Source organism: Callithrix jacchus, chromosome 6 (assembly GCF_049354715.1).
Source record: "Callithrix jacchus isolate 240 chromosome 6, calJac240_pri, whole genome shotgun sequence".
Lineage (NCBI taxonomy): Eukaryota > Metazoa > Chordata > Mammalia > Primates > Cebidae > Callithrix > Callithrix jacchus.
In genome coordinates, this window is record NC_133507.1 from 9,295,460 (window position 1) to 9,309,921 (window position 14,462).

The window sequence follows — 14,462 nt, forward strand, 5'->3', positions numbered from 1 at the left end:
ATAGCAATGACTGAGATATGGCCCTGAGGTCCTGGGCAGCACACCACCCCCCAGTATCAACTAGGAAGGGTCTGGAGTCAAGCTTCTGCCCTACATTGTGTTGGCTGCCTCTTCTTTGCACCTTGTTTGGGGGGGGTTGCTTGATTTATTTTGAGGGCAAATTACTATCACTATTAGAGAGCCCCTCACCCCACACCTGTCCCAGGGCTCTCCCTCATTTCTCATTTCCCCATGCTCTCTCTCTTTCTCTCTCCTCCAGACGCTCCCACCCATGCAGCTGATATGACACAGCTCAGCAGTGATTTAACCCTGGAACCATTCCTGCCTAACACTCTGACTTGGGGAAAACCTGGAAGTTTTTGTGCCTAACAGAGCTACCTTCCTCATTCAGCAGCAGCATTTAGAGGCTGCACCACTCACTCTTCCCGGAATTTGCTCCTCATGTTCTTGTAATCCTGGGCTGAGTGATGTCATGCCTCCCTGTCCTCTGCTTCCGGCAAGAATTTTTTTTCTTTGGCTGGCCACATGAAAGCATTCGATCCATTAGAAGGCTCCCCCTTTTCCCCCTTCCATCTCTCTCTTTCCATCACCCTTTCAGTCCACCCTGAGGGTTTCCGAATAAAGCTAAAGGAGTGCATTCCTGCCTTTGACTCACACCGCCCCAGTTGAAAGTTCACTGAATTTCCTTATGCACCAAGAAGCTTCACATTGAGCATCTCTGAGAAACTCTTACTCACTTGATTACAACATTGCTAAACTTTTGGCACAACACGTTTACCCATTTAATTATCATGATTAGGTTTTGCTCCCACTTGGATTTCTGGTTTTGCATATTAAATCATTTTTGGCTGAGCGGACATGTATGGGGAGCGGTATGCAGAAGGAGGATAAAGATATAATTGATCATGCGGTGCACTTCACCTTCAATTTTTTCTCCTAAGGACAACTATCTAGGAGCTATACACGTCACTAAGCAAACATTCCTCTCTTTAAGTCACTCTTCCTTTGTTTTCAGAAAAAGCCCCTTCGGCTGGTCCTCCGCTCCCCGGGTCTTACTCATGCCTCACTCACTTCCCACTGGGTTATAGACGGTTTCTGTTTCACGACACCTAACGTGATGCCTTTTGAATGAATATCCAAGGAGCCAAACACACACAGGAAGATTGATTCCGGGCTCTTGAAAGATAAAATATTAGTCATCTGCTTTCCTCACTTGTGAAACACACTGAAGGATTAAAATTCAAGTCACTCGCCCGGATTTCCAAGGTTTTCATCATCCCAATCGATCTCTGAAGTCAAATCCAGAATTAACTTCACCTATTCGCATATGCCTTTGGTGGATTTTTGGGTGACCATTTCCAAGCCACTGGCCAGGGAAGACAGTAAGGGATGACCCATCTGTGAAAACCCCACAGGTCACTTGCCCATGAGCCCAGCTGTCTCCAGGAGAGGGCTGAGGAGCTAGTGCCAAGGACACACTGACCTCTGGGGCGCCCTGGCCTGAAAGGACCCCCACATTTGACTCTGCTCTAACTACCCATCTCCTGACACCCCCTGTCGCTCTTTTGCTCCCTACTGCTCCCCACCAGGGCTCCTGGCTCTAAGTCCACTCTCGAAGACCAAGGCACCAGCTCAGAAAGCATGGTCGGAGAACATCTCGTGTGTAAGGAACCACACTCTGGCCCAGCCTTTGCTCATGTGTGCAGCTGACATATCTTCCCATGACTGGGAACTGCGGGCTCACCCTTGTCTTTATCCTCCAGCAGGTGGCCCTCAGGGAGCTGCCTTTTCTCACAATCACTTGCTTCCCTCGGGCCCTTGACCCCGCTACCACAGAGAAGGCTCTGTGCTCACCAAAAAAGTGTGCTCACCTCCAACTGGGGGGTGGCACATGGGAGACAGCCCTGTCGAGCAATAGCCCTGCCAGGGATGACATTTTCCCCTTTTTGCACCTCAGGGTGAGGCCAAGCGACTAGTTCTTGCCAGAGGAATTTTGGCAGACGTGCTGAGTGTCGCTTCTGAGGCAGATGTGACTGAGTCTTCCTTCCATTCTCCAGCTGGAGAAGGAGGAAGTCTGGGGCTCTGGGGGATGGCAAAGACACAAGATGGAGAGATCTAGGCCTCTATGGATGGGCTGCCGTTGCCCAGGTCCGTCTGCCTTGGACTGCTGTTCCTAGAGTGGAACACTGAGGCCTGTGCACCAAGCTGCTGAGATGCAGGGGGTATTAGTGCCAGCAGCCAGTATCCCCTCACCCTCCAATGGCCATCTTCACTCTCCTCCTCTGGAGCTGCGGGGTTCCTGGCAGAGCTCCCTGGGTATGGCCGCCCGTCCTGAGCCTGTCACCTCCCAAGGGGCTAATTTCTCCACAACAACTGCGACCAGCACCCTTAGGGCCAGCAGCAGGGGCAGTTTCCAACCTCCAAGTCTTTTTAATTAATTAATTTATTTATTTATTGAGAAGTCTTGCTCTGTCGCCCAGGCTGGAATGCAGTGGCACAATCTCAGCTCACTGCAATCTCCACCTCCTGGGTTGAAGCGATTCTCCTGCCTCAGCCTCCCAAGTAACTGAGATTACAAGTGCCCATCACCATAACCTGGCTAATTTTTGTATTTTTAGTAGAGACGGGGTTTTGCCATGTTGGTCAGGCTAGTCTCAGTCTCCTGACCTCAGATGATACACCTGCCTCAGCCTCCCAAAGTGCTGGGATAGCATGTGTGAGCCACTGCACCTGGCCTCCACGCCTTTTGTCAAGATGACTTCTGTCCCTTCGGGGGACGTCCAGCAGGCGCTGCTATGAGGGGGACGAGGGCTTACTCCCCATTAGGGGTGAGGGAAGGCTATACCAGGGTCAGCTCCCCCAGGATGCAAATCTGCACCCAGACTCCACAAGGAGCCTAGCCTGTCTCTCTCAGTTCTTGGCCTGCTAAACAGGAGAATGACACTTCCCTGCAGGGTGGCTAGGAAGCTTTAAAAGGATAAGACACCTCTAACATGGCTGGCGCAAGGGCTCAGGAAACATTAGCTTTCTTCTGCTCTCCTTTCTAAGTAGGAAACTGTAAAGCTGAAAATCATTTAGAGAGGCAAAGAGGGAAAACTCCCCAAAACCCCAAGACAGGCAAACTAGACAGCACAGTTGCTTCCAGTTGTGCCCTTCCCAGTCGGGGCTGAGCTGTACCTACCTTCCAGCATTCCAGGGAGGTGCCGTCCAGGCCAGGGGTCCCAGGCCCACTGTGTCCCGAGCCCCAGAACACACCACAGCAGCATACAGGGTGCTAATGGGACCCCCTTCCCACCACACCTAGGACCAGCTGGTGGCAGGAAGGAAGCTGCTTCCAGAGCTCTTTAAAACAGCCCTTGATTATGACAAAGCCAAAAAGTAACAGACTCTGGGGAGGTTGCTAGAAAAGGGAACACTTACACCCTGCTGATGGGAGTGTCAATTAGTTCAGCCATTGTGGAAGACAGTGTGGCGATTCCTCAAAGAGCTAAAAACAGAATTACCATTCGATCCAGCAATCCTATTACTGGGTATACACCCAAAGGAATGTAAATCGTTCCACCATAAAGACACACGCATGCATATGTTCATTGCAGCTCTATTCACAATAGCTAAGACATGGAATCAACCTACATGCCCAGCAATGACAGACTGGGTAAAGAAAATGTGGTACATGTACACCACGAAACACTACGCAGCCATAAAAAAGAACAAGCTCATGTCTTTTGCAGGGACATGGATGGAGCTGGAGGCCACCATCCTTAGCAAACTAACACAGGAACAGAAAACTGAATACCACATGTTCTCACTTACAAGTGTGAGCTAAATGATGAGAATACATGTACACAAAGGGGAACAACAGCCACTGGGGCCTTCTTAAGTGTGGACGCTGGGAGGAGGGAGAGGAGCAGAAAAAAATAGCTATTGGGTACTAGGCTTAGTACCTGGGGACCTAATAATCTGTACAACAAATCTCATGACACAAGTTTACCTGCACATGTACCCCTGAACAAACCTGAACATGTATCCCTGAATCTAAAATTTAAATAAACCTGCACATGTACTCCTGAACCTAAAATAACAGTTTTTTAAAATCATCCCTAGCTATATGAACTTAAATAAACAAATGAATGAACAAATAAAACAGCCCCTGGGGTGTGCGGCCACCTCCCTCTATCTCTGCTGGAGAATCAGTGCTCTCTTGTTGATCTTGTCTTGACATAGATGCAGCCCAGGGTGCGCTCTAGAAAGCCCACAGCTACTTTCCAGCCAACCAGGCAACACGGGAGCACAAGGCTGTTCTCCTGGAGTGATTCCAGCTCCCCCATTCTCCGGGGCCTGCCTTGCCCTCCATGTCTCTTTCAGCACCTGGGCATCCCTACCCTGGTGTCCTAGGAAGTGCACCCACGTTCTGTGTTCCACCAGAGCATCCGCTGGCACCATAGCACAGGAGCTTACTTGTCATCAGTGGTCTTTTTGAGGCTCTGGCCTTGATCTCAATCCACCCATGAGCACATGGTAGGTTTTCCTTAACCCTGCTTCTGTAGGAGATCAGCTCTCAAGGAAACTCAGCCAAGACACCAGATCCCACGGGATGTGTCCAGTGACCCTGAAGAGGAATTCAGAGCCTCTCATTGCAAATGGAATCAGATACTGAAGGATGATATTCATCCTCTATCCTTCCCTAAGGCCTGAGAGCTTCTAAATGTCAGCCAGGACAGACTCTGTTGGGGGGAAACAGAGTAACTTGTTTAAAGCCCTGGAGATCATAAGTGGAGTATCAGAACTAGAACCAGGAGACCCACCCCCCCAGGGAATCTTACTGGCCTTGGGGCCCACAAGTAAAGCCTCAACACCAGCAGGGTCCACAGGAAACCACCCCCTGCCTGCTCAGACGGCCCTCAAGTAACTTTGATGTTTAGAGAAGACTCTGTTAGAGTCCACGACAAAGGAGCCTGTGAAGAAATAAGATTTGGAGCGTTTGTCTATTGCAGTATTTGGACTGGAAATACCAATTGCCGCTAGAGTTAGAGACCCAGCCCTGCATTAAAATATCCTTTCACATCTAATGACGAAATGCTACTAAGTGTTTAAAGCACCCTTGAATTGTGAATGCTGCAAAACCATCAGACGTCAGAGTTTTTTGATAGAGGCAGTTCAATGACATTGAAACCACCTTTGCAAAAATTGTAACAGTGAGAAAACTACGACGGTAAAAGAGATCGGACCTAACCAACTCCATCTTGCCTTTCACCTCCAAACTGCCCTTGGCCATTCCTGAGTGTGGACTAAGCTCACTTTAGGAGAAATTTAGTCTATAATTTAAATGATAGCAACCCTTCCCCCAAACTAACCTGCCTCTGTAAAACTAACGAAAGGCCAGTGGGTTAAACGGCTTAGAGGAGCCTGCGTTCACAGCTAAACTATTACCAGCCATTACTCTGGAGGTCACAAGGTTTGCAACCTCCCCAGTTACTCCTGTAAATAACATCATGATTGTAGAGCCTAAGACTGGCCTTTTGAGATGTGTTTTCAGACTTCTGCATTTCTGTTTTGTTTTGTTTTTTGAAACAGACTCTCACTCTGTCACCTAGGCTGGAGTGCAGTGGTGTGATCTCAGCTCACTGCAACTTGCCTCCTGTGTTCAAGCAATTCTCCTGCCTCAGCTTCCCAAGTAGCTGGGACTACAGGCGCCCACCACCACACCTGGCTATTTTTTGTATTTTTAGTAGAGATGGAGTTTCACCATGTTGGCCAGGCTGGCCTTGAACTCCTGACTTTGTGATCCACCTGCCTTGGCCTCTCAAAGTACTGGGATTACAGGCATGAGCCGCCATGCCTGGCAGACGTTTGCATTTCTGCCTACTGGATGACTCCACCAGGACCACTGATTTCTGTGGACCCCACCCAGAAGCAGACTCAGTGCACAAGGACCATTCCCCATACCCCCATGATTGTATCCCCAACCAATCAGCAACACCTATTCCCTAGCCAAGAAGAGATGAGTGGGGCCCACAGGACCACAAGAAGCTTTTGTTTCGCTGGGTGCTGTGGCTCATGCCTGTAATCCCAGCACTTTGGGAGGCCAAGGTGGGTGGATCACTTGAGGTCAGGAGTTCGAGACCAGCCTGGCCAACATGGTGAAACTCCATCTCTACTAAAAATTAAAAAATTAGCCAGGTGTGGTGGTGGCATGCCGTAATCCCAGCTGCTCTGGAGGCTGAGACAGGAGAATAGCTTGAACCCAAGATGTGGAAGTTGTAGTGAACTGAGATCACTGTGCCACTGAGCTCCAGCCTAGGTGACACAGTGAGACTCCATCTCAAAAAAAAAAAAAAAAAAAAAAAAAAAATCTTAAAAAAAAGAAGCTTTCATTTCACTCCAGGGACAAGGTCAGGAAACAAACCTGGCCTGAGAATTGCTGACAGGTGAGTCTGACTCAGCTACCATATATTATAAACTATAAGGTGCCATCAATTTTAAGCCACAACCTATTTCAGAAATGTGAAAATGTGAAAAACTATAAATATTAGATATGAGAGATGGAAGGCCAACCCATTGAGTGAAGAAAAAATCATATCAGCTCAAAGCAACCCATGTACCAGAGGAGTGACGCAGTCCCACCTGGGGAATGCAGTGGGCCTATAGTCCCAGCTACCCGGCAGGCTGAGACAGGAGGATCGGCTGAACCCAGGAGGTGGAGGCTGCAGTGAGAGGGGTTGGGATAGGAGGTTGCAAAAGGCACCACTTTGCTGGGCCAGTTGTGTGCTCCTATATGTCCTAGCCTTAGCAATTTTGCCCAGGCCAAACAGATAAAAGTAAGCCTCAAGGCCTAACTTTAAAAAAAATATGAAGAAAAGGAAACGCTTGAACACTGTTGGTAAATCAGCATAGCCATTATGAAAAACTGTATGGAGGGTCCTCAAAAAACCAAAAATAGCACTGCCATAGATCCAGCAATCTCACTTCCAGGGATTTAGCCAAAAGATTTGAGTTCAGTATGTGAAAGAGGTATTTGCACATTCACTGTGGCAGATATGGAATCAACCTCAGAGTCCATCAGCAAGTGAATGGATAAAGGAAACATGGTACACATACACCATGGAGCACTGCTGGCTATAAAAAGAAGGAAATTCTGCCACTTGCAGCCACATGGATGGAACTGGAGAACATTATGCTAAGTGAAATGAGCCAGGCACAGACAGATAAATACCACACGTTTCACTTATATGTAGAATCGAAAACAAGCGGATGGCCGGGCGTGGTGGTTAATGCCTGTAATCTCAGCACTTTGGGAGGCTGGGATGGGAGGCTCCCTGGAGAGTTAGAGACCAACCCTGGCAACACAGTGATGCCCCCATCTCCACAAAAGATTTTACAAATTATCCAGGTGTGGTGGCACAGGCCTGTGGTCCCAGCCACCCAGGAGGCTGAGGCGGGAGGACTGCTTGAGCCTGAAAGGTCAAAACTGCAGCGGGCCATGTTCATGCCACTGCGTTCCAGCCTGGGTGACAGTGTAAGGCCTTGTTTCAAAACAAGGGAAAGGGAGCGGGGAAGGAGGGAGGGAAGGGAGCAGAGAATAGAATGGCGGTTACCAGAGTCAGGGGTTGGGGAAAATTGGAAAGAATGGTCAAAGGGTACAGGGCCTCAGTTAGAAACAAGGAGGAATTTTATTTTCCTTGGAGATAAATTTATTAGGAGTGTACATCCTAATAAAATAGTATAATAATGTATTGCACATTTTAACATCGCGAAGAGAGTAAACTTCAAGTGTTCTCACCACAAAAAAGTTAAAACTGTTGAGGTGATATGTTAATTAGCCTGGAATAATTTTTTCACATTGTATTCATAAACCAAAACAACACTTTGTACTCCATAAATGTATACAACTATAATTTATCAATCTATAATTTAAAAAAGAGGCCAGGCTTGGTGGCTCACACCTGGAATTGTAGCACGCAGGAGGCTGAGGTGGGTAGATCATGAGGTCAGGAGATGGAGACCATCCTGGTCAACACGGTGAAACCCCATCTCTATTAAAAACACAAAAATTAACTGGGCGTCGTGGTGCATGCCTGTAGTCCTACCTTCTCAGGAGGATCGCTTGAACCCAAGAGGTGAAGTTTGCAGTGAGTTGAGATCGCACCACTGCACTCCAGCCTGGGCAACAGAGCAAGACTCCGTCTCAAAAGAAAAAAAAAAGAAAAGTACAAAAAAGCGTTCCCTAAGTGGGTCCTGGAGATGAAAAGAACAAGCCGTGCTTTTCTGAGGGGGCACATTTGGGCCAATCTCAAGCATATGAGGCTCCCACCTACACAACCCCAAACTCAACAGCAGCCCCCAAACTGCCCCCTGCTCTGTCTCCACACCTCTAATGAGGCAGTGGCTGTCCTGCCCTCTGCCGGATGGTTAGCATTCACACACCATATTTCCTGGTTTACATTTTACCATCTTTTTAACATTTCTGAATTCATGATGCCTTTTACAACCAATGCATATATTAAGATGGTGGCATTTTTCCCTTCTGAAAAGCTTTTACTAGCCTGACGGTGCATCTTACAATGGTGGTACAATCTAGAGACTTCAACGCTAGAGTATTCGGTAATCCCCATGCCCAGCAGATCATGCTGTAGCGACTGTGGCTCATTAAAACATACACACACACACACACACACACACACACACAGAAACACACAAATAGGACACGAGCTTTTTTTTTCCCCCCGTGAATACGGCTGTTTCCACTGGTCTCCCCCTTTTGCAAATGTGCACAGATAACCACTAATAAACAAATTATTACTTTATTGGGTAATTCCTCTTAAAAAGGAAAAAAAATGGGGGAGTTTTGGGTGATTACAGGAATTAGAGTCACAGATATTTTAGGGAGTGCTTTTTGCCTCCATTTTAACAGTATGGATTTTGCAGTGGGGTGGGGTGGGGGAAATAACCCTAGCAAAGCAGAAGCCGAGCAATTTGGCTGGATGCAGCTTGCTTAACTTGCTGGCTGTCATTTGCCAGTGCCTATTGACACCCATCATCTGGGTCCTCTTCACAGGAGCCCTGTGCCCACCGTCCAGACGTGGAAACTGAGTCTCTGGGTGTGAGCTGGCTTACACATCACCATGCAGCACAGAGGTGTGCAGTCAGGACTTGAATACAGGTACATCTAATTCCACAAAGATTCCCAGAAAGAGGTGCAGCATCAGGGTGCTTTAACCCAAGATGCAAATGAGCTTTCCCTAAGTTCTCCCCAGTAGAATCCAAGTGCAGAGTTCACCTCCCTGCTACCCAGCAGCCGTTTCCATGTTGAAGAAGAATCGCTGGGTGGAGATAAGTGCATGAAACATTTGTTCCTGTCTCTGCCCCCTAAGCTGCACTGGAAACGGCCCCATTAACAGCAGAGCCATCAGCAGGACTCACCCCTTTCTGGTGGCTTCCAGATACTAAAACAGTAGGGTTACCTTCTGCCGTGCTCACCTGGCAGCTCTCGGGAAGTCTTGCCGGGCGAGGTGGGGCTTACTTTCTAATACCTCAAGTCTTTCAATTGCAGGTGTGGGCCTTAGTGCCAGAGCCCAGCCTGGGGCTCTGGGGAAAGGGTCCTGAACAGCCTATGTATTAACAGGGCTGGAGCAAGGCAGCCAGGCGCAGTGCCCACGGCTTCCCAGCAATAGTGTAAACACCCCGTCTCTCCCCATCTCCTCTTCTCTCCCTGAAGCGACTTGCACATATACCCAGCGCTCCCAGAACTGCGTCCCTGTGATTCACAGCCTCCTGCCACTTCGATGAACATGCTTTGAAACATGAGCCCTCAACCTTCTGGTCTTAATCAAGTGTCCAAGGCCCAGGTAGAGGTTGACTGCACCAAGCAGGCCATGGCTATGTGGAGCCAAATACGATGACTCTCATGGGCGGAATTGCGTTCCCAACTAAAATTCGTGTGTTGAATCCTCAGCCCGAGCACTGCAGACTGTAACTTTACTAGGGAATAGAGTCTTTGCAGACTGCACTATGCTGAGGGCATTAGGGTGGGCCCTAATCTAATTAGACTGGTGTCCTTATAACAAGGAGAGATGTGGACACAGATATGCACAGGGAGAGTGCCACATGGACACGAAGGCACAGATCAGGATGAGTCTTCAACAAGCCAAGGGACCCCGAAGATCGCCAGAAAACCCTCAGAAGTTAGAGAGGGGTCTGGAGCAGAGTTTCCCTCCCAGCCCTCAGTAGGAACCCACCCTACCAGCACCTTGATTTTGGGCTTTCAGCCACCGGAACTGGGAGATGATACATTTCTGCTGTTTAAGTCCCCAGGTTGTGGCGCCCTGTAACAACCCTTGCAAACTAATACAGCGACCAAACACCCTGGAATCTCCAGGAAAGTGACAATTCCAAATGTGTAAACCTCGGTCCTCATAAGCTGTCAGAATGTCCCAGAAATTCACATTTCAGCTACAAAATACCCTGTTCCAAGCTGCCTCCTAAATCCCCAAACAGCATAAAGCTCATAGAGAAATCATAAGTCTTGATTCGGGATTCAGAAAATGAGGCGCCAAATGTGTTGAACCGTCTACTAAAGCCTGCTTCATTCAGGACTCATTTTACCCAGGGGGAAGCAGCCAGGTTTTCTCGCACTCCCCAGACTCCTGTGATGGTAGTGGGGGTTGGACCCACCATCTTAAGGCAAGGCAAATTCCTGCCAGGACTCAGCCCAGCTGTCTCTCGCAGAAAGCTTTAAGCCCTTCAGAAGTGAGCCGAGTGCTGCTCCCACGCTGGGAGCGCTGTCCTCCCCTTGGAGCCCTAGGAGCCGCCCCTAGGAGGACAGCCCCATCTGTCCTGCATGCACGTGCAGGAGAAATCCTTCAGACCTGGGCATGAGCTTCCACCCATGGCCGCATCACTCCCTGTCTAAGCTAAAACATATCTCAAGCTTGCTGGTTGTTACGGCGTCACAGTAACTAGATTTTCTAGGGGTTGGGGAGGATGGGTGGGAAGATACATCCAGAAAATAAAATGAAATGTTACCTCTTATTCACCAAGAAGTTTTTCAAGCCGAAGACCATGGTGCTTTTCGCTGACTGGTATTTCTTGAATTAGATTCGGGAGCTGGGCTCTCCGACAGTTACCCAGCCCTTCGCTGGACTGGCTGAGAAGGAACCAAACACGCCTGTCAGCCCGTGCAATGCCCGCGGGTCAGCCAGAAGCCTTGGAGCCCGTGGTCTGAGAGGAGTAAGCAATTCACAGTGGAATGTGCCAAGGTTTTTTTTCCAGCAAAACCCAACCCACAGTGGCCAGTGCCCCGAGACACGTCACCTGGGCTCTGAGTGAATGGTTTAAGGATGTCACAGTAAAGCCAGCCAAGGGATCAGTTCGATTCCATCCGGCATGGTCTGTCTGTAGCGGAGGCCCCTGAGAGTTCCTAGGGACAGACATGTGGCTACCGTGCCTTCCACGGCTTCCTCGCCCTATGACTTCGGGCCACTCCCTTTGCCTCTCTGTGCTTCAGTTTCCTCTTCATCCTCCTGTAACCGACGGAGTGCCTGCCTCATAGGGTCACTGAGAAGAGTTGCATGGAAGAGAGGGCATCCCGCAAGCGCACACACGCACACGCACACGCACACACGCACACGCACACACGCACACGCACTCACGCACACGCACGCTCTCACACACGCACGCATGCACGCACTCACGCACTCACGCACGCGCACGTGCACCCAGGTTGCTAAGTTGTCAGTAACCAAAGCCTTTAGGCCATCACAGCCAGTAAGGCCCGAGGACCATGGAGTCCGGAGGAAGAAGTGATGGCAATGGCCCGAGGGGCAGGCCACAATGGGCTCAGGGCCAGGCGGAAGCCCCCTCCCCTGAGGGGAGCCCTGTGCCCCCTGAGGGGAGCCCCGGATGCTCCACTTCCTTACACTCACCTTGTGTCTTTTCAGACCCCAGAAACCCACATTTCAGGAAGCATGATTTTCTTTAGTACAAGAGGCTCTTGTTACAGGAAGGAAACAATTTGAAAATGGCATCTAGAAATGGCCACTTAGGATAGGTGGGAACAGAGAGACATAATGACCCTCAGTCCTGCACTTTCCCACCCACATTTCCGTGAGGGGTGTGTGTGTGTGTTTTGGGGGGGGGGTGTTTAAATACAATTCTGAGTCACAGAATTAAAAATCTAAAGAAAGGAATTTTCAAGTAAGTCTCATCAGCTCCTGCTCTGTGGGACCCACCAGCTTGTCCTATCTATTTACTTTATTATTCGGTTGTTGGCCAGAGAGATGAAATATGGGATTAGAGGGGAGGTGAGGGACGAAAACATCCACCATGGTGTAAATAAACGAAGAGCCAAATCCTCCGTGGAAACAAAACCCAAGCGTCCTGGCCAGGCCTTCTTCTCCACGCGCTGCCCTGCGCCTCACCTCCCCTCAACCACAGGAACATATGGGGTCAGAAAATGCACGTTAACAAAGCGCTGTGCGTTGTCAGGCACTGGCTAGTCCCTGGAAGAGATGCAAGCATTTCCCAGCCTCTGCTAAGGGGCCAGATGTTTTCCTCATTAGGTTTTCCTCGGGTAGAAATAATTCTTGCCTATTTAACGTTCGAGTCAATTAGTAATCACTCTGCAAGGCCTGGGAGCTGTCTACTTAGAGTTGCCTTTAGAGATGAAACTCTAAAAACGTATCCTAGCACACAGCATCATCTATGAGACATACCTGCCAAAAACGCCTACCCTGGACCCAGCGTGCTGCAAAACTTAGAGTTTACCAAAAATACCAGAAGTAGAGGAACAAGCTAAATGGCACCAGAGATAAACAGACACACAAATCCAGAATATGTGTTCTCTAAGACATATTTTCTAGACTCTTTAGTCAACTCTTGGGATTTTTTGTTTTTTAGAGACAGAGTTTTTTTTTTGCTTTTGTCGCCCAGCTGGTGTGCAATGGCATGATCTCAGCTCACTGCACTCCACCTCTTGGGTTCAAGTGATTCTCCTGCCTCAGCCTCTGGAGTAGCTGGGATTACAGGTGCCTGCCGCCATGCTCAGCTAAGTTTTTGTATTTTTAGTAGAGACGTGGTTTTACCACATTGGCCAGGCTGGTCTTATACTCCTGACCTCAGGTTATCTCCCAGCCTCAGCCTCCCAAAGTGCTGGGATTACAGGTGTCAGCCACCGCGCCTGGCCGAGATTTTTTTTTTTTTTTTTAAGGTAGGGTGTACTATTCTGGAATGAAAGATCAAAGAGACACAAATGCAATGTGTAAACCAAGATTAGATCTGATTTTATATATATACATATGAAACGGTTGTAACAGATATTCTGGTGGCAAGTGGAGAAATTTGAACACAAACTCTGTATTAGATTTTGAAATTACCATTGTTTTCTTATGAATGATATTAGTCTCTGGTTATATTGAAGAATGTCTTTATTTTTGGATGCAGGTGAAGTATCACAATGTCTGCAACTTTGTTTTATTTATGTATTTTCAGAGACAAGGTCTCACTCTGTCAACCAGGCTAGAGTGTGGGGGCACAGTCATGGCTCACTGCAACTTCAACCTCCTGGGCTCAATCGATCCTCCCACCTTAGCCTCCCAAAAAGAACAAGAATATTTTTAAAAATAAAAAAGCCCGTTAAGTTAGAGAAAAATCTATTCTAATTGAAAGCCATGCACTCCACAAGGTTAACACTGTTGGCCAGTGGGAAGGAAGAAGAGGCTTCCACTTTTTACGTAAGGTGTTTGTTCACTGATTCTATTTTAAGGGTATATACTCATTTTGAAATAAAAAAGCACTCTCCAAAAGATGCTCACAAGTGATTATATGCATAGGGAGTGTAACTTAGACCAGGAATAGTGCTGAATAATTTGATTCAAAGATGAAATCTACACAAGACAAAGTCACTTTACAAATAATGACTCTTCAGATGTTCAGCCAAACTCACGCACTCACACACGACGCATTAGCCAGGCTCCCTGATGCCCTCAAGGCCTCAAGCCCTCAAGCCCTCTCTATGTCCAAGGAAATACTTCTGCGGAGCACGTTAGCATTTCCAATGTATGTGTGTTATCTCAGAAACGAAGGGCAGAGGGGGTAAAAACAGAAAATAAAGTATTGCAGGTCTGAAATTTCAGCATCCTGTCCTCACCACTGAGATAACTTGACAGGATCTTCTAGAGGTTAAACAGTCCAGATCTCTACTAGGGAGGAAGATTAGAGACACTGACTGGATGAACTCAGTCCAGGTGAATTCTGTTACTGGCTTCCAACAAAAAGAACTGGATAGGATGAGACTGTTCTTGTGGTTTCTTGCCCGAGAAAGACCCGCTTTGGCCAGGCGTGGTGGCTCACGTCTGTAATCCCAGCACTTTGGGAGGCCGAGGCGGGTGGATCATGAGGTCAAGAGATCGAGACCATCCTGGCCAACGTGGTGAAACCCCGTCTCTACTAAAAATATAAAAAATTAG

At 48.3% G+C, this 14,462-nt stretch overlaps 1 long non-coding RNA gene across 1 annotated transcript in view; it reads right to left on the reverse strand.

Annotated features, from left to right (window-relative positions):
• LOC118154457 (uncharacterized) overlaps positions 1–11,146 on the reverse strand; it is a 123,455-nt gene extending 112,309 nt beyond the window's left edge. Inside the window, exon 1 of the long non-coding RNA XR_008481974.2 lies at positions 11,023–11,146. This is a non-coding gene — a long non-coding RNA (uncharacterized LOC118154457). The remainder of the gene's footprint in view (positions 1–11,022) is intronic.
• Positions 11,147–14,462: the final 3,316 nt, after the last annotated feature.